Raw genomic sequence first — 24,250 nt, 5'->3', positions numbered from 1 at the left:
GAAAAATACAATAACTATGAAACATTGTTTTTTGTATTTTCTTCGAATGTTGATAATTGAATGTTGATGGTATATAAAGTTTAGACTTTATTTTGATATTTATACACTGTTGAGATTTTATTGTGATAAATATATTTGTAACTATAATTTTAATTATTATATGCTATCATGATTTATTGATATTTAAAAATATAGATTATTGAGCAAAATATTAAAAATAAAATATATAATAATTATTTTTTAAAAATATAGGTTATAAACATAAAAATAGAATAAGCAACAATTATAAACTATTGTTTAAAATGGGATATGTAACAACAAAAATTTGTTGCCTAAATATAAAAAATTATTACCAAAATCTAACAATATTGTTACCTATAATCAAAAATTTGTTATGAAAAATTTCTTAAAAATTATTATCTAAATATAAAAAATTATTATCAAAAAATCTAATAAAATCATTATCTATAATTAAAAAATAATTGCATAAGATTTCATGAAAATCATTGCTTAAATAATTTAAAATTACTATCAAAATATTAAAAATCACTACATAAATATAAAAAATATATTGCCTAAGCATACACAATCATTATCTAAATAAATAAATATCATTGGCTAAATATAAAAAATCATTGCCTAAAATGAAAACTAGTGTTGCAATAATCTTTAGAAAACCATTGCTTAAATATGAATAACCATTGTGTAAAATATAAAAATCACCATCAAATCCTCCCGAACATCATTGCTTAAATAATCATAACCACTGCAAAAATTTGTAATAAATCATTGTATAAAGTAAATAACCGTTACTAGTTACTCCAAAAAAATTGTTGCCTAAATAAGAAAAATCATTGCAAATATCTCAGAAAAGGTGCTACCTTAGTAAAAATAAGTGTTGTATTTGCTTTATTACAACTACTGTAAATATTCATTAAATAATGTAGCCTAAGATTTTATTAGGCAGCCATTATTTAAGCATTGGCTTAAATTCAAAACATCATTTTATTTAACTTGAGGCAATGGCCGCATAAGCGGCGGCCGAAAAATCTTTGCCAAAATCATTAGGCAACGATTGTGGACCTCTAGGCAATATTTTTTTGCTGTTGCCTAAGATAATTTTTATTGTAGTGGGCTTTAGCTAAGATTTTGTTCTTCTTTATTTAGAATTTAGAATTTGAGATGAATTTAAATATCAAAACTAAAATTTATTCAAATTTGAAATTTGTCCCTCGGATATTGCCTATCCAAACCTAGTTATCAGGGGGATGAGAGGGTTTGAGTCCTAAATCTTTGGATATATTCGGCCACTCCCAGCCTCCCACTTGATTGAGACTCCCTAGAACAGAAAAAAGAAACAAAATACCCAACACAAAACCCTAGCCATCGTTTAAGCTTCCCTTTTGATTGCTCTAAGCCTCCCAGTCGGGGAAATAGAGGAAAAACAGGGAAAACATATGCAAAAATCAACAAAAATGAAGGAAGATGAAAAAAATAAGGATAAGACCTTCTCCACATAGTTTTTCTGCCATTTTTGGAAAAGGGTTTCTTAGGTTCCGATTAGATTTTTTTCTCAAGCACATGGGATTTCATGCGAGTTGTAGTGGTGTGAGTTGGGCCCCTAAGGTTTTAAGGGCTTAATCTTGGTATAAGCATGACATTTGTAGAGTCTAGAGATTTTTGAAAGGGTTCAGGAAAAAAAATTTTCTATCACCTATGTTATTTAATATGTTGGACTTTTCAAGCTACTTTGATATTTAATATGTATGGCCTATGTTAGGATAAAGATCTTATATCTTCTTTGAAAAGAGTTTTACCATAAGCTTTATCACATATTGAAAATTTTGTTCGATATAATAAATTCTATTGCCATCTATACACCATATGATATGTGTATGTGCATCTATCTTCTAGTTGGATTTAAAAATTTCTTTTCTCAAATTTCAACTTTCTTGAAAATCTTGAAATATCAAGGAAATCTAATACTAATATTCTCATATCTTAGAATCTCTCAAGAAAATAGAAAAACTTTTCACCTTATAAATTAAAAATATGTTATACCTAATATTCCTCTATCTCTCTAACATAAATTAAACTAGATCTTTCTATTTTTTATCATATAAATAGCATGTCCCTAAAATTATTGATATTTAAATATTTAATTTTTACCATTAAAAGCAAATTTTTATACAATTCATGAAGTTTCACTTAAGGTTTATTTATCTCTATATCATGCATATGACATGTATATGTTCTAGTAACAAAGTTATTGAAACCTTGGAATATTTGCATCCCAAATGGTCATTGGTGCCTCATATGATAGTATCATATAAATTCCACATGCAGATCCTTTTTAATATATTTAGATAGGTTACTAGAGTTTCTCAAAGACTCTTAAGTTTAACCATGTCTTTATTGAATTTTTTTCTGTTTCATTTCTTGGTGAAGGATCTATTCACAAGGGTGATACTCATTCATGGCCCTAGTAAAAATGATGTCTATCCCTTGTCTATGCATGTTCAAATTCCTCAAGCTTCTCCATTTGTATTTATCAATGTTGTTGCAACTATCTAGAATTGGTATAGATAGCTTGGTCATCCCTCTTCTTGCATCCTTTAATATTTACTTCAAAATTTTCTTTGTCACATTCCTCTTTAGGTTCAATTTCTCTTTACGATTATTGTAGATATTATAAGTCATAGGCTTTCCTTTGATAAGTCAAGTCTAAAGAGTTACAAACCTCTAGATTTAATCAATACTAATATATAAAGTCCTCCGCTGATTATTTCAGGTGATGGTTTTTGCTATTATATTATTTTTATAGACTATTTCATAAATTTTGATCCTTTGAGAAATAAATTTGATGACTTTATTTTATTTTCAAAGTTTAAGACTCTTGTAAAAATTTTTAATATATTTATTATTTTCATTCATTCTAATAGTGCTAATGAATATAAAAAGTTAAAATAATTTTTTGTTGAACACTATTACAGATATATTGTTGAAATAAGTCTCGCTTTATTGCATCAAACTTCTCTTCCTTTTATTTTTTGTTCTTATGTATTTCAATGTGCTATATATTTAATTAATAGATTATCTATACCAATGCTACATCTAAAATTATCATTTAAGATCTTTTTTTTTGAAACATCTAATTATCAAAAATTTAAAGTTTTTGGCTGCCTTTGCTACCTGTGGTCGAGGCCCTACAATAATAACAAGTTTGAATCATGGTTGAGAGCTTGTATTTTTCTTGGATACTTACTTTTATGAAGCACATATAATGTTATAATTCAGCTACTCAAAAATTTTATATTTCTCATCATGTTCATTTTATGAGATCACTTTTTCTTGTATTGCACTTACTTGTATCTCTTCACTTAGCCAAGTTGCATCCATATGCTTTATTCCTTTTCCATATGCTACACATGATCATCCTTTTTTTAATGTTACAATTTCTAATTTATTATTGAGAATGCCTTCGTGCAGCCCTAAGAAACTTGCATAGACAATGAAGCATCCTTTGCAACCTCAACTCTTTAACAAAACCTATGTTCGAATGTCTTACCCTCTTCCACTTCTCTATTTTTTGATCACCATTCCTCCATGTCACCAACATCTCCGGTGACCTCTCCTCCTACTTCATCATCATGCTTGACCTAGCCTTCTTCTCCTTCACATTGTACCCATCTTGTAGTGACCTAATCTCCAAACTATATTTACAAGCCCAAAAAAAATTTTACTATCATCAAACATCTTCTCTCATCCCCCACTAAAACTACTTGTATCACTCAAGCTCTGCATGATCCAAATTGGCATGCAACCATATCAAAAGAATTTAATGTACTAGTCTATAAGGGCACTTGGAGATTATGTCATCTAGTCCCACTCAAAATATCATTGGATGCAGATGAGTATTCTATCTTAAACATAATTTGAATGAGAGTATCAATCGCTACAAAGTACATATTATAGTAGAAGGCTTTGAATGACCAGATCTAGACTATACTAACATATTTTGTTCGTGACTAAGCCTAAAACTATTCATTTGATTCTTAGTATTGCTCTCTCTCAGGATTGGTAATTATATCATCTTAATATAAATGATGCATTCACACAGCACACTTCTTGAGGAAATTTTTATTGCCCGACCTCCTAGTTGTATTGACTCCGACTTTTCTATGCATGTTTGTCATCTTCAAAAGGCCATCTATGGTTTAAAGTAGGCCCTAGGGCTGAGTATAAAGAGCTTAGTAACTTCTTAGTTAATTATTGGCTTCATCAATTCTAAGACCAATAGCTCGCTCTTTATTCACTTTAAGAATGACCTCACTCTCTATTCTCTTATTTATGTGGATGACTTAATTATCACCACTAATGACTCTAATTTTATTTTTCAGTTTATTGGTACCTTGTCTCACAAGTTTTTAATCAAAGATCTTGGCCCCTTATATTACTTTTTTGGAATAGATATTATTCCTACATCTATAGGCTTTTTTTGTTCCAATACAAATATATCTAAGATCTCCTTGAGCATTTTTACATGGCCAATGCAAAGGCTATCATTACTCTCATCTCTACTACTATTACTCTCATGCTTCATGATGCAACTCTTTCAACAAATATCTCTAAGTATAGGTGAGTTGTAAATGCACTCCAATATTTATCTCTTGTTCGTCCAAACATCGAATATTCTATTAATAAGTTACCTCAGTTTGTGCACTCACTTTCACAAACATGGTGGACATAATCAATTATGGCCTCTCTCTCAAGTGTCACTCTCTAATTACTCTTTATGACTATATAGATACAAATTAGGCTGGCAACAAAGATGATCATACCTCTATCAGTATATATTCTCTATCTCGATCATAAGCTAATTTGTGGTCCTCTCGGAGGCAAATATCTATCGCTCGATCTTCCACTAAGGCGGAATACAATGTTGTCGCCTCTACCACTATTGAAATTGCTTGGGTGCAATCTCTTCTACATGAACCCTGCATTCTACTATCCAAAGTTCGAGTAATCTTCTATGATCTTATATATGCTCTAACTTTATTTTTCATTCCCATGTGAAGCATATCATTTGGTTTGTGACAAAGTTTTTAAAGTTTTGTTTCATATTTCTCATTTTTCTACTATAGATCAAATCATGAATGCTCTTACAAAGCCATTAGCATGGCAACACCTCCATCTTTTGTAGCATAAGATCAGCATTTTCCATGAAACTATCATGTTGTGGGGGTATAATGGAACCAACGGTTACCACATGATTCTCTGAAAACTTTTCTTATCAATTAAACATCTATCCCTAAAGCTTAGGCAACTAACTTAGAAGTATTTGTTGTGATCCTAAGTTAGTTTAGAAGGCTTCAAATTTTTATTGTAATCTTAAGTTTAGGAGATTTCAAACTTATGTTGCAATCATAAGTTAATTTAGAAAGTTTCAAATTCTTGTTATTATGCTTATTCTTGTGGATGTGGCAACTTGTATATATATATATTCAAACTAATGAATGAATGTACATTATTTATTTTCTCTTAACATTAGCTTAGGCCCTAGGTGAGATAAGATGTTACATAATTTTTATACATCTTTTGACCTTTTAATTTATCAGGAATATCGAGTTATTCTATTAATGAGAAAAGAAAATAATATCTTTTCATAAAAGGTGAAAGCTATTTAGAATAATTTTTAGTTTTTCCATCTGGATAAGATTTTTTTTCCCAATATAGTTCATATGAAATATATTTTTTTAATCTAAGCTTTTATTTTTTAAAAAATATTTACGTTTATCTTTGAGCAAAAATCGAAAGGATGCCAAGCATGCTCAAGTTCTTCTTCACACATGAAGACTCTCTCTCTTTTCATCTTTTTTATATTTCATAGGATTTATACCAACTAGCATATCTCGATATGCTGGCATTGATTTATCCATATATCATATCTCAGGTATACCCCTGTAACATGAGTTGCATAAGAAATGCGTAGGAGGGATTCATTTTTATCAATTTATTTTTGCTTCAATTATTCAATTCTTAAATTTTTTTTTCTTTTTTATCTAATGGTTAGAACTTAAAGTAGGTATTTGAGGTTCAAGACCAAGAATTTTATCTTGCACAAATAAGAAGAACAAAGAGTGTCATTTTTTTTGAATAAGACCCACTAAAATATAGTTCAAAGAGATATGTAAGATACAATATATTTAATAATTATAATATTTTATAACAACATGAAGAAGAAAAGAAAGAAAAGTTTCCATCTCATGGGTACCAAGATAGAATTTCACAAATAGAAGAAGGAAGAGAAAAAAGGTGGAATAGCAAGTATAAGGAATTATCATGCCCTGAATCCAATACTCAGTTCGACTGCACACTCCATAGGACAAGGCTCAAGGGAATACACAAGACCTTAAAATTCATTAAAATCTCAATATTCATGAATACTAATGATCTCAATTTATAACAAAATATTCTATATTAATAAAATATCAAAACTTGTATAATTTACAAAACATAATCATTCGGTTGGTATTAATAATGCTCTATCTATTCAATTCTTTCAACCGAGATCTCAACCATAGCCAAATATATGCATCTTGTAACTCTTAAAAAAAAGAAAAAAAAAGGATGTGAGCTTTATAGTCTAGTAAGTATCCTCACAAACTCACATCAATATAATAATATAAATTTAAAAATAATAATTAAATAATATCATAGAGAAAATATAAACCACAAAATCTATGTTGCTCATCCAATATAGCTCAATATGCAAAAACATGCATCAAATACCATTAAATATCCATCATATTCAAAAGTGATATACCATATATATCATTAAATAAAACTCTTTTTACTTAATTATGATTTCATACAATTTATCATCCATATCTCATTAACATGATCTGGATGAATCAATGATAATATTTAGGGTTTTGGACTAACCACTATCACACTCGAATCTATGACTGATAAACTGAAGTGCCATATTCTTACTCGTGATAGAGCTATTCATAGTGATATGTTTCTATCCTTGATGGGCTATCTACAGTATTATATTTCTATCTATGGCAGGCATCCACAGTGCCACATTCCTACCCCTAATGAGGTTATCTAGTCTAAATATCTCTTTTTGGATCATTAATTTATTAAATCTCAATCATGTTAGAAAAGTATTATATAATATTATATTTTTTTCAAGATTTTCAATAGCTAATATCATAATCCAAAATATCCAAAAAAACCATCAATATTGATGCAAGCATATAATATAAAAAATATAAGTGGTCTTACCAGCAATCGTATATCCATCAAAATTAGCTACGAGAAGTCAAAAGTATGTTGTGTATAAGTAAACATATATACAGATGATTGTGTCTAAGGACTCTTGCCTCTATTGATGACAAACTTTCTCATAATTATTTACTAGTCTATATCTAACATGACTAATCAATCCATATAAATCCAACTCATCTTTGATTTAGAGATCAAAATGCAAGTCTCCTTTCTTAACGTCCTCTTATCCAGTTGACAATACTTTAGGAGCACCAAATCAATATCTCAAAAATTATATAATTGGAACTAATTGTAGGGCAAATTAAGGACATAACAAATCAGGTATCAACATCCAACATGCTAAGTGGTTTATATCAAGGTGACTAATAGATCATGTTGGGTATAAAATAACCCCAGCCGAAGTTCGTAAAAGGCCGACCCTTCCAGGGCTCTTCCGGCTTCCAACCTTGTGTGGCGTCTTTCCGAACTCCCCCGACTGTCCAAGCTTTCATAATACCATCCGGACTTCTCCAATCATGAGCTTCTCCATTCATCTACCGGACTGCTCCAAACACTCTCTGAACTCTACTTTCAGCCGATTCTCTACAGTGGTCGACTATTCTCTGAATCTCTTCCAGACTTCTCCCAGCCACGGTCTACTCCGAACTTCTACTGCAAGCGGTCTACTTTGAACTTCTACTGCAAGTGGTCTACTCCGAACTTCTACTACAAGTGGTCTACTCCGGATCTCTACTGTAAGTGAATTTCATCCAAGCTTCTACTGTAAACGAATTCCTTCCGAACTTCTATTACAGGCAGACTTCAGCCGAGCTTCTTCAATAAGCGATCCCCATCCAGACTTCTACAAGAACCAGACTCTGTCTGAACTTCCATAGCGGATGAATTTCGGACGAACTTCTACAACAGATGGGCTCCAGCAGCTGGATTTCTACAATGACCGACCGCCTCTGGTGTCTGTCGTACCTCTCCAGCCATCAACCTTCAATAGCATCAGTCAGACTTCAACAATGCCAACCAGACTTCCACAGGATCCTCCAGACTCCTCCAGCGAACGAACCTTCACAACGCCATCCGAAGTCCACTGTCGGTCGATCCTCTGTCGGATTCCTCATGAAACCGAACTTCTCCAACAGAAAGTCTCCGTTTGAGCTTCTACAACAGATGACTCCCGCCTGCAACATCAGCGCTCTAGGCATCCGACAACAGTAGACTCGTCAGCAATCTCGAAAATATCCGAGCCTCTCTTAGATTGCAGAGATAGAGAGCCATTCCGCTCCTTCAGACGTCCCAGCCGAGCTTCAGCCGTCAGATCCGAACTCTCTGGCAAGTCACGACAATGGCCACTACCCTACTCCACTCTCTGCAATGGATTTCACATGGCTCCACCGCTCTCTGACAAGTCGCGATAGCGGACACTACTCCACTCTCCATAATAAACTCCACGCGGGCCTGAATGGCCCCCTGATGCCACTACTCTCCGTAACAAACTCCATGTGGCCCTGAACGACCCCCTGACGCCACTACTCTCCGTAACAAACTTCGCATGGCCCTGAACAGCCCACTACCAGGCGGTTACAGATGTCGCTGTCAATCAGTTATGCTCTCCATTTATAAAAAGGGACCCCCAGATACGTTCTTCTCTAAGCTCAAAACTTTATCTTGAAACTCTGCCAAAATCCCATTTGAGTGCTCCATTTCTGTTGAAGCAGAGTACTGACTTGAGCGTCGGAGGGTCTTGCCGGAGCACCTCCAACTCTGGTTTAGACTTCCCTTGCAGGTCTCGACAGCGGCCGCGGTCATCTCGACTCCAGCTTCTCCGACGTCAGCAAAATTCTGCACCAACAGAATTGGCGCTAGAGGAAGGGCGGCGTGAACCTTCATAGTACCCTTGTTCTTAAAGGAGTGTTCAACGGGATTGTCTTCAATCAACTTCTTCAATATTGTTCTCCTTCTTCTCCTGCCAGATCTCCACCTGATGCCTCCCCGAAAGGCATCCACCAAGCGTTCCATGGCCTCCACGGCTAGATCTCAGCGAGCTGCACAAGCTCTGGCCTCGTCTCCAGTTTTCCAGGCTCCTCCTCCTCTGGCAACGGCAGTCGGCATGGAGCAGTTTGACTTGTTGGTTCAGCAGGACAGGGGCCTCATCGAAGCAGTACAGGCCATACAGCAGCAGCCGCAGCAGCTGCAGGCATCAGTGCGGCTGGAAAGAGCATCACCAGAGTTCCAGAATCCGGCAATTGGCCGGGCTACTTGGGCAAGTCGCCCTATCTTCCCCGAAAAGGAGAAGCAGAAAGCGGAGAGCCCACCATCCGATCACGATTCCACCCCCGGAGAGTCCCTACCTTCGTTCCACCAGAAGATCCTCGAGACTCGCAGTCGAGAGGACCTTCTGAATCAAAGATTCTAGGAGATGAACTGACGGATCGAAGAGCTCCACCATGCTCCCACTGCTTACGGTGAGGACATCTGCACTGACCCTCCTTTCTCTCAAATGATCATGCAGGAACCAATCCCGCCGAACTTCAAGCTCTCCCAATTCGAGAGCTACGATGGGACCTCGGATCTGATTGACCACCTGGAGGCCTTTCGGATAATGATACTGCTCCATGGCGCGCCAGACGCCATCCTGTGCCGAGCTTTCCCGTCTATCTTGAAGGGAGCAGCAAAAAATTAGTACTCGACACTGAAATCGTGTACTATCTTCTCCTTTGATCAGATGAGCCATGAGTTCGTTGCTCATTTCGTCAGCAGTCGATGCCTCCGAAGATGTTCGGAGTCCCTCATCAACATCAAGCAAAAGGAGGGAGAATCCATCCGAGCTTACGTCAACCATTTTAATGTCGCCGCGTTGGAGGTCCGAAACTTGGACCAATCGATCGCGATGGCCACCCTGAAAGGCGATCTCCAAAAGAACGATCTTCTATTTTCCTTGGAAAAGAAGTATCTCAAAGACTTTGCTAATTTGCTGGCTCGGACCGAAAGATATGCCCGAGCAGAAAAAGTCTTCAAGATGAAGGACGAAGAGGTCACGTAGGAGTGACAGGCGGGAGACTCCAGCAAGCCCACAGTTAAAAAAGGGCCGAGTGAAGCTCGGCCACGTTCTCGAACTCCCTCCAGACACAAGCGTGTCCAAACTCCTCCCCGGGCTCGTAGGCAGAGAAGCCCGAACTGTAGAGTTCGGTGGGGCTCTCCCCCAGGAAGATTCCATAGCTACGTCCCTCTCAACGCGTCGAAAACTCCAGTGCTGATGGAGGTCAGAGAGCAGCTGCCGAGGCCAGAAAGGATGCGCACACACCCTGAGAAGTGCAACCCTAACAAGTTCTGCCTCTATCATCATGACCACGACCATGACACGAAGGAGTGCATTCAGCTTCGAGACAAGATCGAAGAGCTCATCAGATGAGGTCGGCTTGACAGATTCATTCGACACCGACTTGAAGGAAGGAAAGATCGACCGAGGGCCCTGCCACAACCGGAGCCGCCAAGGAGGGAGGAGCATCCTGAAGACCGGCCTCCAATTGGGATCATGAACTCCATCTCTGGAGGACCCCGACGGGGAGCAGACCTTCCACGGCTATGGGATTCAAAAAATCTCTGAATGTATCACCAATAACTTTGTCTTAAATAAAAGTTTCTTTCATATTTGCATATCTTTTCTTTTGACATGAGCTCATAACGACAGGGAGTAGCTCCTTTCGACAATCGAAACTAAGTATGTTAGAAACAGGAGGAGAACCTCGTCCTAACATGAGCAAAATCGAAGGCCCGATTATTTAAAGATCGGATGGGGGGAGAGGCCCTTACAACGGCCCTTATGTGCCCCCACAGCCATGTTAGGAACAGGAGGAGAACCTCGTCCTAACATGAGCAAAATCGAAGGCTCGATTATTTCAAGATCGGATGGGGGGAGAGGCCCGTACAACGGCCCTTATGTGCCCCCACAACCATGTTAGGAACAAGAGGAGAACCTCGTCCTAACATGAGCAAAGTCGAAGTTCTGATTATTTCAAGACCGGATGGGGGGAGAGGCCCTTACAACGGTCCTTATGTGCCCCCACAGCCATGTTAGGAACAGGAGGAGAACCTCATCCTAACATGAGCAAAGTCGAAGGCCCGATTATTTAAAGATCGGATGGAGGGAGAGGTCCTTACAATGGCTTATGTGCCCCCACAACCATGTTAGAAACAGGAGGAGAACCTCATCCTAACATGAACAAAGTCGAAGGCCCGATTATTTAAAGATCGAATGGGGGGAGAGGTCCTTATAACGGCCCTTATGTGCCCCCACAGTCATGTTAGGAACAGGAGGAGAACCTCATCCTAACATGAGCAAAGTCGAAGGCCCGGTTATCTAGAGACCGGATGAGGAGAGAGGCCCTTGCAACGGCCCTTACGTGCCCCCACAACCCTGTTAGGAATAGGAGGAGAACCTCATCCTAACATGAGCTGAAATTGACTGTGTCGAAAATAGGAGGAGAATCTCATCCTGACACAAACGAAGACCCGATCGATCAAGACCGAATGAGGAGGAAAGCCTTCTCAATGGCTCCTCTACACTCCCATGATCCCGTTAAGAGCAGTGGAAAAACTCTCACTCGAACACAAAAAAAAAGGAGAGAGAAAAAGAGAAAGCGACGAACTACACCGGTGATAAGAAAAAAGCAAACTACATCAAAGACTCAGGGGACCTCATCTCAACGAGGAAGAAAACTCTTGTCGACAATCTCCAATCCTTAAGGGCGAATCAACACGGCGACGATCAAGTACCTTCAAACAACATCGACATCGAACAAGACAAAAGACAAAAGAAGCTCGGTAAACAACAACTCAAAGCAAGAATAGACAAGGTAATGAGAAAAATTCCTTTTCATTTTATTAGTGAAGTGTACATTACAAAATCTTTGAAGGCCAAAAAAGAAAAATGACAAGAAAAGAAAAGAATACATAGAATAAAAGGTAAAGAAGCTCTAAGGAAGCTCGGCTTCTTCAGACTTCGAACTCTCGGTTCTAGCCATCATCGAAGATTGCTTTAAGTTTTTGACTTCTTCTTCCAATTCTTTTTTTCTTAACAGCATCTCCAGATACATCTGGTGGAACCGCCGACTCTCGCCCTCCGACTCCCGAAGCCTCTTTTTCAAAACTTCGGACTCCGCCTCGACATCTTTGAATGACTGCTGCTCGTAGGCCAGTTGAATCTTCAGCCACTGTAGTTCGACCTTCTCCTGCCCAAGGGCCATAGACAGTTCTTCCATGGTCCCCCTCAAGGAGCGGAGCTCATTGGAGCCTTGTGCAGAGGCGGACTGGACTCTCTCAGACAACTACCTCTGAAGGCAAGCAACTTCGTCGGTCACCGTCTTGAGCTTCCTTCGGTAGTCCTCCACTTGCCCGCACCAGCCGACTCGATAGGCGTTGCAGTTCGCCTCAGCATCCTGCAGCTGCTTCTGAAGGTCAGAAAATTTTTTCGACCAGTCTCGATCGTGATCGGCTTGAGTTGCGAGCCAGGATGAGCTCCCTTCCAACTGGCCAATCTTCTCCCGTGCGGCCGCCAGCTCGACTTCAAGAAAATTGATCTTGGAAGCCTGGGTCCAAGATCGATCGCTGGCACATTTTTGGAGTTCCTCAAGCTCCATCACGAAGTCAGCCTTCCTCCGGATGTAGTCCATGAGACCCTTTTTGTGGAGGTCCCAAAAGTGAATAGCCTCCGCAGTGACTTCCGAATGGCTCTTCCTCAGTCGGTGAAGTTCGTCATCCAGCTTCTTTGATTTCTTCATCAAGTGACGAACTTTCCTTTTGAGATCCCAGCTCATGGACTTCAAAGGGATCCCCTGCGGTAGGGGAAGAGCTTCGGCAGGGCACTGTTGTTGGGAAACAAAAGTGTCACAGCACAAATCAGTGTAAGAAAATAAAAGAAAAGAAGAAAAAGAAGCTCTCTGTAAAGAAGAATCCGATTTCATTGATAAAATAGTTTTTAAGTATAAGAGAATGAAGAAAAGTCGTCATAAAAGAAAAATATAAAATTAGAGATTTCGGACCTTTGGGACAAAAGTGGAGGAGCTCGACACCTCTGGAAGGTCGGTCGCGGCAGCTGCGGCGGTCGAGGAGGTCCCGACTGGAGGAGGACTGGCAGCGGCTTCGGAAGGTTCGGCTTCATTGTCGGATGCCTCATCCAGGAAGTCGAGGTCCAGTTCGAGAAATTTTCTGACCACCTTCTCTTGACAGAGCTTGAAGCCCTTGATGAAGACGTCCTGGCCGAACTGGACCTGCAGATCCTCCATCTCGGAGGAGGTCTTGAACTCCTCCACTGCTTGGGCCCCTGCCTCCGAGACTAGGGACGGAATCTATGCCTTTAGCTCGGAGACCTCAGCCTCTGCCTTCTTTCTTTCCTCCTCCAAGGCGGCCTTCAGATCGGATGAGGTTTGTCCCTCCTTCTGCAGCACCTCTTGGAGACTTGCGACCTCGGCGATCTTCTCCTTGAGGCGGACGGCCTCAACCAGACGACCTTCCTCCACCTGGGCTGCCTCCCTCTTGGCGTTCTTCATCGCCTCGATGTTGGCGATGAGTTGGTGTCCAATCTGCAAGAGCGGTCGGGGAGTCAATATAAAAGCTAAGAAGTAAACTAAGTAAAGAAGCAAGAAGAAGAAAAAAGTGAATTAACCTACCTCGAGAAAGGATCCCAGAGAGTCCCAGACCCGCTGCTCAGGATCAGCATGGATCCTGTGAACGACCTCGGGCAGAATGCACCCTTCGACCAGCCTCTTTATTAAATCCCTATTGTTGAAGAAATTTTTTCCCAGATCTTCCTCAGAGCCGTTGGCCCCCTCGATGGCAGCCTTGCGGCTGCGGCTCTTGCGGGCCAGGATCTTCTTTCTCCTCCTCCTTTCGGCCCCCGGTGCCCCCTCGAGACGAGCCTCTGTAGCAGGAACCTCGATCGGGGGGCTTTGTGAAGAGGCTCGGGAGACTTCGGGCTCGACGTCAAAGGAGGCGTCGACGGCAACGGCCACCTGAGCAGGTGCGGTCGAGCTCGTCTCTTCTGTCCTAGTTCTCTTCGCCGACCCCGAAGTCGCGGTGCCTTTTCTCTTATGGGTCTTGAGACCCTGGGCTAACCTCCGAGCCATGCCTGTGTCCATGTCTGTAATAAAAGAAGATCGACATGGCTCAAAAATAAAATAAGAGAAAGGAAAAGTAGCAATATATATATATATATATATATATATATATAATAATGATAGTACCGGCAGGGTTAAGAGGCTCAGGCTGACGTTGAATAAGAGTTGTTCCTTCAGAAGGTCAGAGAGAAGGGGGGCTGGATAAGCCTCAAGCTTATTGGAGGCTTCGAGGTCGTCCCTTCCCAGGCTAGAAACCCGACGGACAGAATCCCTTAGAGAGCCCCAGGGGGGTAATCCCAGCTCTAAGGTCGGACATCGGACGTAGAAGTACCTCTCCTTCCAGTTGTAGATAGAAGAGGGGGCGCCTTTCAACAATCTCTTTCTATCAAACTGGGGGGAGAAGTACCACCAGTCCTTTGCCGAAGGATGACGCTTGAAAGTATAGAACTTTCTAAATAAAGAAAGGGTTGGCTGGACTTCAGCTAGGCGACAGAGGGAAAGAAACCCTATCAGAAATCTAAAGGAGTTTGACGCTACAGAAACTAAAGAAATGTTTAAAAAGTGAAAGAGAGCGATGACAAAAGGCGGGAGCGGAAGTCGAAGCCCGACACGGAAAGCTTCTTGATATAAACAGAAGCAGCCAGAGGGAGGAGCGCTAGCCCGGCCAGTTGGCCCCGGAAGCTCCAGCTCGTACTCCGAAGGAATCCCATACTGAATCCTAATCAGTGAGAGTTCCTCCAGAGTCAGAGAGCTGGAGATGGTGTCTGGTACAAAGACCAGACGAGGTTCTTCTACAGAGCTAGGATTTTATGGGACTGGAATGGATAAACTCCTAGAACTGCTAGAGGAGAAAGTGTTGGAGGATATTTTAAATCAAGTGAAAACCTTAAAAATCTCAAAAAAATTGGAAAAATAAGAGATGGGGCGCTCGCGGAAAACTGAACAGGCAGAATGTAAAGGAGGGAAAACGGAAGAAGAACAGCAGGGAAGAAAAAAAAAGAGAAGAGGGGAGTTCTGGAACTAACCTAAGCTAGTCCGAGAGGTGCAGAGATGCAGAGATGGGGATCGACTCGAAGAACGCCTAAGGCCGAAAGGGATGGAACTCTCGGGGAAGAAGAAGGGCACCAACAGGACTCTCAGGCAAAGTAAAATCCCTGGAGGAGGGGAGCGGGTTTAAATAGGCAACAGGGCTCAGTGCAATAATGATTGCGGATCTCCTCTAGCCGATCTACACTCGCCGCATGTCCCACTCATCATAACAGGTGGCTAAAAGCGGCTGGCAACTGACAGAACCATTATTGCGCAGTATCTAGAGCAATGCTCCGATGAGAATTCTAAAAAAATCTTTTCAGATCGTCTTGATTTGAAAAGGCTCCAGCACCAGCGCGCCAAATGCCAAAATATCTGAAAACAACCGAGTACGAAAATCGAGGGAGGCAACTTCGACTGTGAAAATTTTTCTATACTTCCTTCATTCAGAATCCAAACTCGGAAATAGGGGGACGGTGTTGGGTATAAAATAACCCCAGTCGAAGTTCGTAAAAGGCCGACCCTTCCAGGGCTCTTCTGGCTTCCAACCTTGTGTGGCGTCTTTCCGAACTCTCCCGACCGTCCGAGCTTCCATAATACCATCCGGACTTCTTCAATCATGAGCTTCTCCATTCATCTACCGGACTGCTCCAAATACTCTCTGAACTCCATTTTCAGTCGATTCTCTACAATGGTCGACTATTCTCCGAATCTCTTTCAGACTTCTCCCGACCACGGTCTACTCCGAACTTCTACTGCAAGCGGTCTACTCCGGATCTCTACTGTAAGCGAATTCCATCCGAGCTTCTACTGTAAATGAATTTCTTCCGAACTTCTATTACAGGCGGACTTCAGCCGAGCTTCTTCAATAAGCGGTCCCTATCTGGACTTCTACAAGAACTGGACTCCGTCTGAACTTCCATAGCGGATGGATTCCGGACGAACTTCTACAACAGACGGGCTCTAGCAGTTGGATTTCTACAATGGCCGACCGCCTCCGATGTCTGCCGTACCTCCTCAGCCATCAACCTTCAATAGCATCAGTCGGACTTCAACAACGCCAACCAAACTTTCACAGGATCCTCCAGACTCCTCCAGCGGATGATCCTCCACAATGCCATCCGAAGTCCACTGCCGGTCGATCCTCTGTCGGATTCCTCATGAAATCAGACTTCTCCAACAGAAAGTCCCTGTCCGAGCTTCTACAGCAGATGACTCCCACCTGCAGCATCAGCGCTCTAGGCATCCGACAACAGTGGACTCATCAGCAACCTCGAAAACATCCGAGTCTCTCTTAGATTGCAGAGACAGAGAGCCATTCCGCTCCTTCAGACGTCCCACCCGAGCTTCAGCCATCAGATCTGAACTCTCTGACAAGTCACGACAATGGCCACTACCCTACTCCACTCTCTGCAACAGATTTTACGTGGCTCCATCGCTCTCTGACAAGTCACGATAATGGATACCACTCCACTCTCCATAACAAACTCCACGTGGCCCTGAACGGCCCCCTGACGCCACTACTCTCTGTAACAAACTCCACGTGACCCTAAACGGCCCCCTGATGCTACTACTCTCCATAACAAACTCCGCATGATCCTGAACAGCCCACTATCAAGCAGTTACAGACGTCACTGTCAATCAGTTACGCTCTCCGTCTATAAAAAGGGATCCCTAGATACGTTCTTCTCTAAGCTCAAAACTCTATTTTAAAACTCTGTCAAAATCCCATTTGAGTGCTCCATTTCTGTTGAAGCAGAGTACTGACTTGAGCGTCGGAGGGTCTTGCTGGAGCACTTCCAACTCTGGTTTAGACTTTCCTTGTAGGTCCCGACGGCGGCCGTGGTCATCTCAACTCCAGCTTCTCCGACGTCAGCGGAATTCTGCACCAACAGATTATAAAACAAGTTAAACCAAAGCAAGGAGGGCAAAATGGTCATCGATGATGAGGTTCAAGGATGCCTAATACCAACTGGGTGGAAGTTAACATGTAGAATAATCACAAAAGGACTAATCCAAAACCCTCTACTTAGGTTAACTTAGAATCTATAAAGTAGAGACCTAGAAGCCTCTCCTAGGTCCTCTTAATCGAGAAAGAGTAGAGAGAGAGAGCAAGAAAGAGGAAGGAAACAATTAATAAAGAAGGGTGGCCATGGCTCTATTTTTTTTTTCATTTTTTTATTGTGGAAAACCATGGGATAGCCGACAGTAGCAGTGGGCATCCACCTAGGCATGACCTCCGATGAAGATCACAATAGTAGTAAGAGCTACATAGATCAATGGAGGAGGAAAGGCCAATAAAACCGACCATAGATCGACTTAAAGGAGGCTGGCTAGCGATGGTGCTCTACCTATGGTCATTAAGATTTCAATCGAAGCTCTAATGAAGGTTTTAGCCTCAAATCATAATGGAATAGGCGAATAAGCTAAAATATGAAAAACAAATATAGACATCCAATCTTTCCACCAAATGTGATGACTCCACTAACAGTCGAGGTACCCTAAGATAGATATGGAAGAGAGGTTGGAGGTGGATCACCTCACTCTAAGGATGAATCGATAGTGAATCCCCAAGCACACTCACAAAAAGCACTCACGAAAGCAAGAAAAATTAGAGAGGTTTTACCAACGGTGGGTTGGGAGGAAAGGTGCAATCCTGTAGAGAGAGATAGAGGCCTTTTTACAGATAAATTCATAGAATCTAATCGGAGTTCAGCATGCCCTAGGAATAGTCCCTCTAAAGAGGTCAAGAAACTATCGTACTCCAATCAAGAGTCCTTTTTTCATAGAGCATGTGCAATGCTCCTACCAACCCATTTGGATTGAGTTTGGCTCATCTCAAGCTAGGCTAGTTAATGGACTAGTCCTAGTTCAAACTTTAGGTTGGCCCAAAGGGTCGGATCTCACATGGATCAAAATAGATCAAAAATTTATCAAGCTACAAAATCAATGAAAATACAGTTATACCTCTTGGAGTTTCCATAAGTATAACTAGCATTTGACACATGCTATGCATGTGAATAATAGAGATTAGAAATCTTAAAAATATGGTCAATTGTGATCTATCTTAAATTTTTTTTTGAAAGTTTGATTTATAGAAAGATAAAGTTGAAGTTTGCTAAGATTTTTAACTTATGAGAATTTCTAAGATAAATATATTTATATTCATTTTTGAAGGTTAGTGCATGAGATGTTGATTGATAATTTTTTTTCTTCTTTCTTGCATTTAAAATATTGGCCCCATATCAGCTAGGAGTTTCACTTCAATATAGCATTCTCTAAGAAGGTGAAAGAGATGGAGAGTGGGCTCTTGTTCTAGTCTTGGTAAGGCTCATGTACAATGTAGGATCTGTTCTATTAAAAAAAACATTGCTTCATTATATGTATTTCAATAAGGGGAGTGCTCTTTCTCTATTAGTATGGAAGTAGAGCCTCAGGCTTCAACCCTAGAGTTTTGGCTCTGTATATCCAAATCTAGTAATAGAAGTAGATAATAATATTTAGCATGTTCCATATCAATGATGGATAAAGTGAAAAGGAAAAGGGGAACAATAGACCTGAAATTTTAAGAAAAAGAAAGGAAAAAATTGTTGAGTGACCTTTAAAGAAGGAAAAGAAAAATAAATATGTACTTTTTGAAATTGAAATAAACATATAAAAAGGTTGTTCATGACTAGAATCTATTTCATAAGAATTATTTTTATAGATATAGTAGAAGTGAGTTGATTGAAATGATGTCCCACTCTCAAAATATGTCTCTACTAGAACATATCATACATGATGTAAATAACCTAAAAACCACATAACTCTTTCTTCTCATCCAGAGATACAGGACACATAAAATTTTTTATTTTCTACTATATTATGATCTATTAAAATTCTACATGTGGGAAAAAATATGGATACTCCAACCAACGCCCCCAACCCCAATCTTGCTTTCCACTTAGGAGTTGCAATGGACTCTTTGAAATGCAGCCTCTAAGATTAAATTGGAGCAGAATGCTTTTGATGGAGTCGAACCTCATATGTTCATATTATAATAGTAGAGATAATGTGAAAATGTATATGGCCAAAGAAATCTCTCACATACAATAATGGATAGAGTTGTCATTATATAGTAGAATAGATACCTGATATTCAATAAGAGAAGCTTTTGTAGTATTTTTCACAATGAGATGAGCTTGTATAACTCAATTGCATAAAAAATAATAATAACTGAACTCGTATTCATATGTAGTACCATGTTTTGATTGGAATGGAAGGGTGTGTTAGTTGGTTTTTATTCCCAATTTTAATTAAAAAAGGAAAGAGAGGAGTAGCTCTTATTATAGGTATTTCTTTTTGGAGCTCCTAAAGGCAAGAAGATTCTATATCAAATGGTGAATATGGATCTCAAATCTTCTTCACTCTAATAAGTTAGCATTGATTATCAATAGTGTGCCTATAAATTAGATCAAAACTAGTAGAGGTCTTAAGCAAGGAGACCCATTATCTCCATTGCTTTTCATCCTAATAGTAGACATGCTAAATTGGATGCTTAGAATTACTACATCCAACAATATCATTTTGGGTATTGGATACCCATAAACCATTAGAAACACCCTCTATCTACATTATACTGATAATACCCTAATGTTCTACAGTGCCTTAAAGTAGTATATCAAGAATCTTAAGTTCGTCATTTACTCCTTTGAGTCAGTCACTAGGCTAAAGATCAATTTCTTGAATAGCCCCCCTGTTGGACTAGACATTGATGAAAATATATGCCATCGCTATGCTAGGTTGTTCGGATGTTCAATCACCAAACTGCCAATAAAATACCTAAGATTTCCCTTCCATCACAACAAGCCAAGAAAATCAAATTGGGCATTCTTTTAGGAAAAAATAGAAAGAGAACTAGCTATATGGAAAGATAGATATATAATTAAAATTTGAAGGAAGATTAGCACTCATAAATGTAGTTTTGAATGTAATTTTAGTCTTTGGATGTCAACCTTCTAATTGCCTTCGAACATCATCGAGTGGATTGAATCCAGAAGGTAATGATTCCTCTGGAGGTAAAATAACCTATTCTATAGAGGGCACTATTTGCTCGGTTGGGAGAAACCATGCCAACCTATATGTGAGAGGATTAGGATTTATTAACATCAGATTGCTAAATCGATGTCTTTGAACAAAGTGGTGGTATAGATTCGAGAGTAAATCTCTTAGACCCTAGAGAGAGCATATCCATGATTTGTGTCATTCTCACAAACTACTGAGTCAGGCCATAAAAAACACAAGCTGGAAAGCCTCCCTACAATGGAGATTTACAATGAGAACATAATATGGTTTTTTTCCAGTGTCTCACTCAATCAGAAAAAGAATTATCAAATTACCTTTTGACATAACTGTTGGATCTAAACAGAAGAGATCCTAAAAACCCTCCTTTCCACCTTGTTTCTCCTCACCAGCAAACCAAACACTTCAGTTGCTGCTTTTGTTCAAGATTCACCGGACTAACTTTCAACATAACCCATTTTACATGCCTTGGCCGGGAATGAATTGAATCAATTGCAAGACCTTCTAGACATGATAATGCTCACTTTGGAGGAGGATATATACTACATGTTGGAAATCGAACATCTCAAAAACATTCTCAATAAGAAGCTGCTACCAATTCTTAAGCTATGGGGGATGACATCCCACTTTATAACTCTTAAATGGAAGCTTCTATTTATAGAAAAATCAAACATATTCAATTGATTAAGCTACAACAATCGAATATAATAGTTGAGACTCTATGGAAAAGGAGATGGCCTGCCCACCAGCTTTCCTTCTCTACAGTGAAAAAGATAAAATGACTAACCATTATTCCTTAAGTAGTCTTTCATAGCGATGGTTTGGCAATAAATTACTGATAAAATTCTGCTGCCCCCGGTCCCTCAAATAATGGAAGAGCACCAATATAAATGAAGAATGAAAATAAAAGGTAAAGAAAAGAAAAAAGGATGAGACTGTATGTTCTCCATAGTATGGTGTCTGTGGAAAGAGACAAACAAAAGAGTCTTGAATTTCAAGCTATACCTCCACAAGTTGTAACTTAGAGGTCAATATCTCTCAAACTGGACATCCTTTTATGATGATGTAGTAAAAGAAATAGTTGTGGAAAATTACAATATTGTTACAGGGGTAGTAGATGAAAGCCTATGGGTACGGTACTCATGACCAACAAAGACACGACAGCAAAGCTTGTGACTAGATAAGAGTAGGAAGAATAATGTAATCAAAGTCATAAATCCATAATCTTGTGCCTTTGGTCATATTTTTTTTAGGTGATCAGGATTAATCCCTTTCTATTGTTCACCTAGAACCCCTTACCATCTCTCTATAATAATGGGATCGACCAACATCATAATGCTACCAAAGAAACCCAATATATGCATTTTTTCTTATGATAAAACAAAGGGTGGTGCAGCCTCCCATTCAATATAAAAAACATGCATCTTCACTCTCTGTTTCTCCATACAATTGTTTATTCTCTCTTAATTTGAAAAATATATTTCATTCAATAGTCTCTCTCTTAAGAAAGAGAAAAAACATAAAAAAGCCATTTAAATACTTAATTATTAGCTTCATGTAACTATTCTTATTCTTTTTTGGTTTTCTAAAGGTCCAAGGATTGCTGACGTATAAAGGAAGCCTTCATGTAGTTTATAGTGTTCAAAGTGATGCTAAAGTTTAACTAAAGTCAGGATCATCTTATTTCATTTTCTTAGGATTCGGAAGGATGAGTAGCCTAATTTATAAGAATCTCCACTCCATTTTTGATATTGTGATATATATACATGTCTTTGGAAAAAATGCTATTTTAATGTTATGTTTTTTGTGAAAGAGGAAAATGGATTAGGAGGACAAGTGGCCTAATATGTAAGAATCTCCGCTCCATTTTTGATGTTATGATATATATGCTTGCCTTTGAGAAAAATGCCATTTTAATGTTCTTTTTTGTTTTTTTGTGACAGAGGGAAAAAAACCATTTTCTGGTTTTTCCAAACATAGCAGGATTCTTGTCCTAAAAACAAAACATTGTGTAGTTACTTGGAGTACTCATTTAATTATTCTAATAATATTTATCTTATTTTATTTTCCTTGCTCCTTGCCATTGTTCTAATTATGCAATTGTATTGCATGTACTCAGCAAAGTTCTTTCAGTGAGATTAGTAATTTGATATTTTCTAATTCTAATTTCAAAAAATAAAGATGGAACTAATTTCATTCTTATTTGCTTCATAATGAACAAATTCCATCCTAAATTAAGATGTCTTGCTCTTTTCTCTTTTTTTTGATTTCTTTATCCTCTCTTTAGCTGTCTTTTTACTTTCACAATTATGCAATGCATGCGCCTAGCTGTAGTGTAAATAGATAATATAACAGAAGTTTCAATAATTATTAAAATAGTTGTTATTTTCTATCCACTATCTAATTTGGTGTTCCTTGACCAATCTAAATATTTTTTGACTCTACATTATATGAATCCGCAATCCATGGTATACTATATATAAAGCAAACTACTAGAGGTGGGAGCCACTACATGCATCTTCATTTTCTATGTCTCCATCTCTAGCTCGCTCTTATATGCTACTATAACAAGAGCGCATGTGCAGCCTCCCTTGATATCTATATTCTTTTTTCAAAGTAAAAAAATTGGTTGTTAATATCATACAGAAATCCTTATATCTTATGCTTATTGAAAAGAAAATGCTCATATCTTCTAGAATAAGCAATCAACTATTCATAATATTTATAGCTCTATTTTAGATATATATGTGGCATCTTCGTGATGATTATTTGAGTATTTGGGGTGTTGCTCTATCTCAAAGATCACACTTTGATGGGAAATTACTATTATTCAAATACCCTATCAACCTGGATGACTCAAAGTTTATTTTGGTAGGTTTACAAGAAATAATAATCAAATTTTCTTTGATGTATGATTCATAGTATAAGATCATCTTGGTCGGGTTGCCAAATGTTGTCTATCAAATCTTACAAAGTAATTCCACTACAAGCAAAGTTGAGAGTGGTATGGAAAGATATGCACTATGTCTGCCAATAAGCCTGGTTTGCATCATTTTTCATTGGTAGTAATCCAAGAACAACAATTCAGTACCTCTAACCCGATAATGTTCATCTTTATTTATAACAAATTTGGGTCGGAAAGGATGAGCTTCATAACTTTCTAAGTCTCCTTTGCCTTCTAGAATGGAAATTGATAAATGGACCGACTAGTAATTATTATTGTTTGCGGTTATATCCAATGTTCTAGAATGTGCTACTTAACTAGGTTAGCTAAGTCTCCACTTGGTTGTTTACCCAAGAACTAGATTTAAAATCTTGTGTTTATATGATCTAGGAGTATAACGGATGTAAATAAAATTTTAAGTAATTTGAATATTCAGCTGCATTGCCAATTTTATTTCTATTTGATATATAAAAACTTTAATTTTTATTTAATTAATTTAAATATTATAGATCATGATCCATTTTACTCATATTTGTACAATTATATCTCACGAAAAAAATGATTGAATCATATCTCATGCAACTCTCACATAAATTATTCATCTGCGTAGATCTCAAAGTAATTATTATGTAGTTAAATGATGAATTTGTACAAGAAAGATGAATCCTTCCTTAAGAAATACAGCCCTGTCCTTGATTTTTAGTTCAAATATTTTTATTTGACTAAAATGTAACTGGAGCTATGTATTCGTAGAGGTTTTTTTTTTAATAAAATAAAATATTGACATCATATGAGTATGAATACAACCAATACG

This window comes from Elaeis guineensis, chromosome 15, assembly GCF_000442705.2.
Source record: "Elaeis guineensis isolate ETL-2024a chromosome 15, EG11, whole genome shotgun sequence".
Lineage (NCBI taxonomy): Eukaryota > Viridiplantae > Streptophyta > Magnoliopsida > Arecales > Arecaceae > Elaeis > Elaeis guineensis.
Note: the sequence above shows the minus strand (reverse complement) of the source record.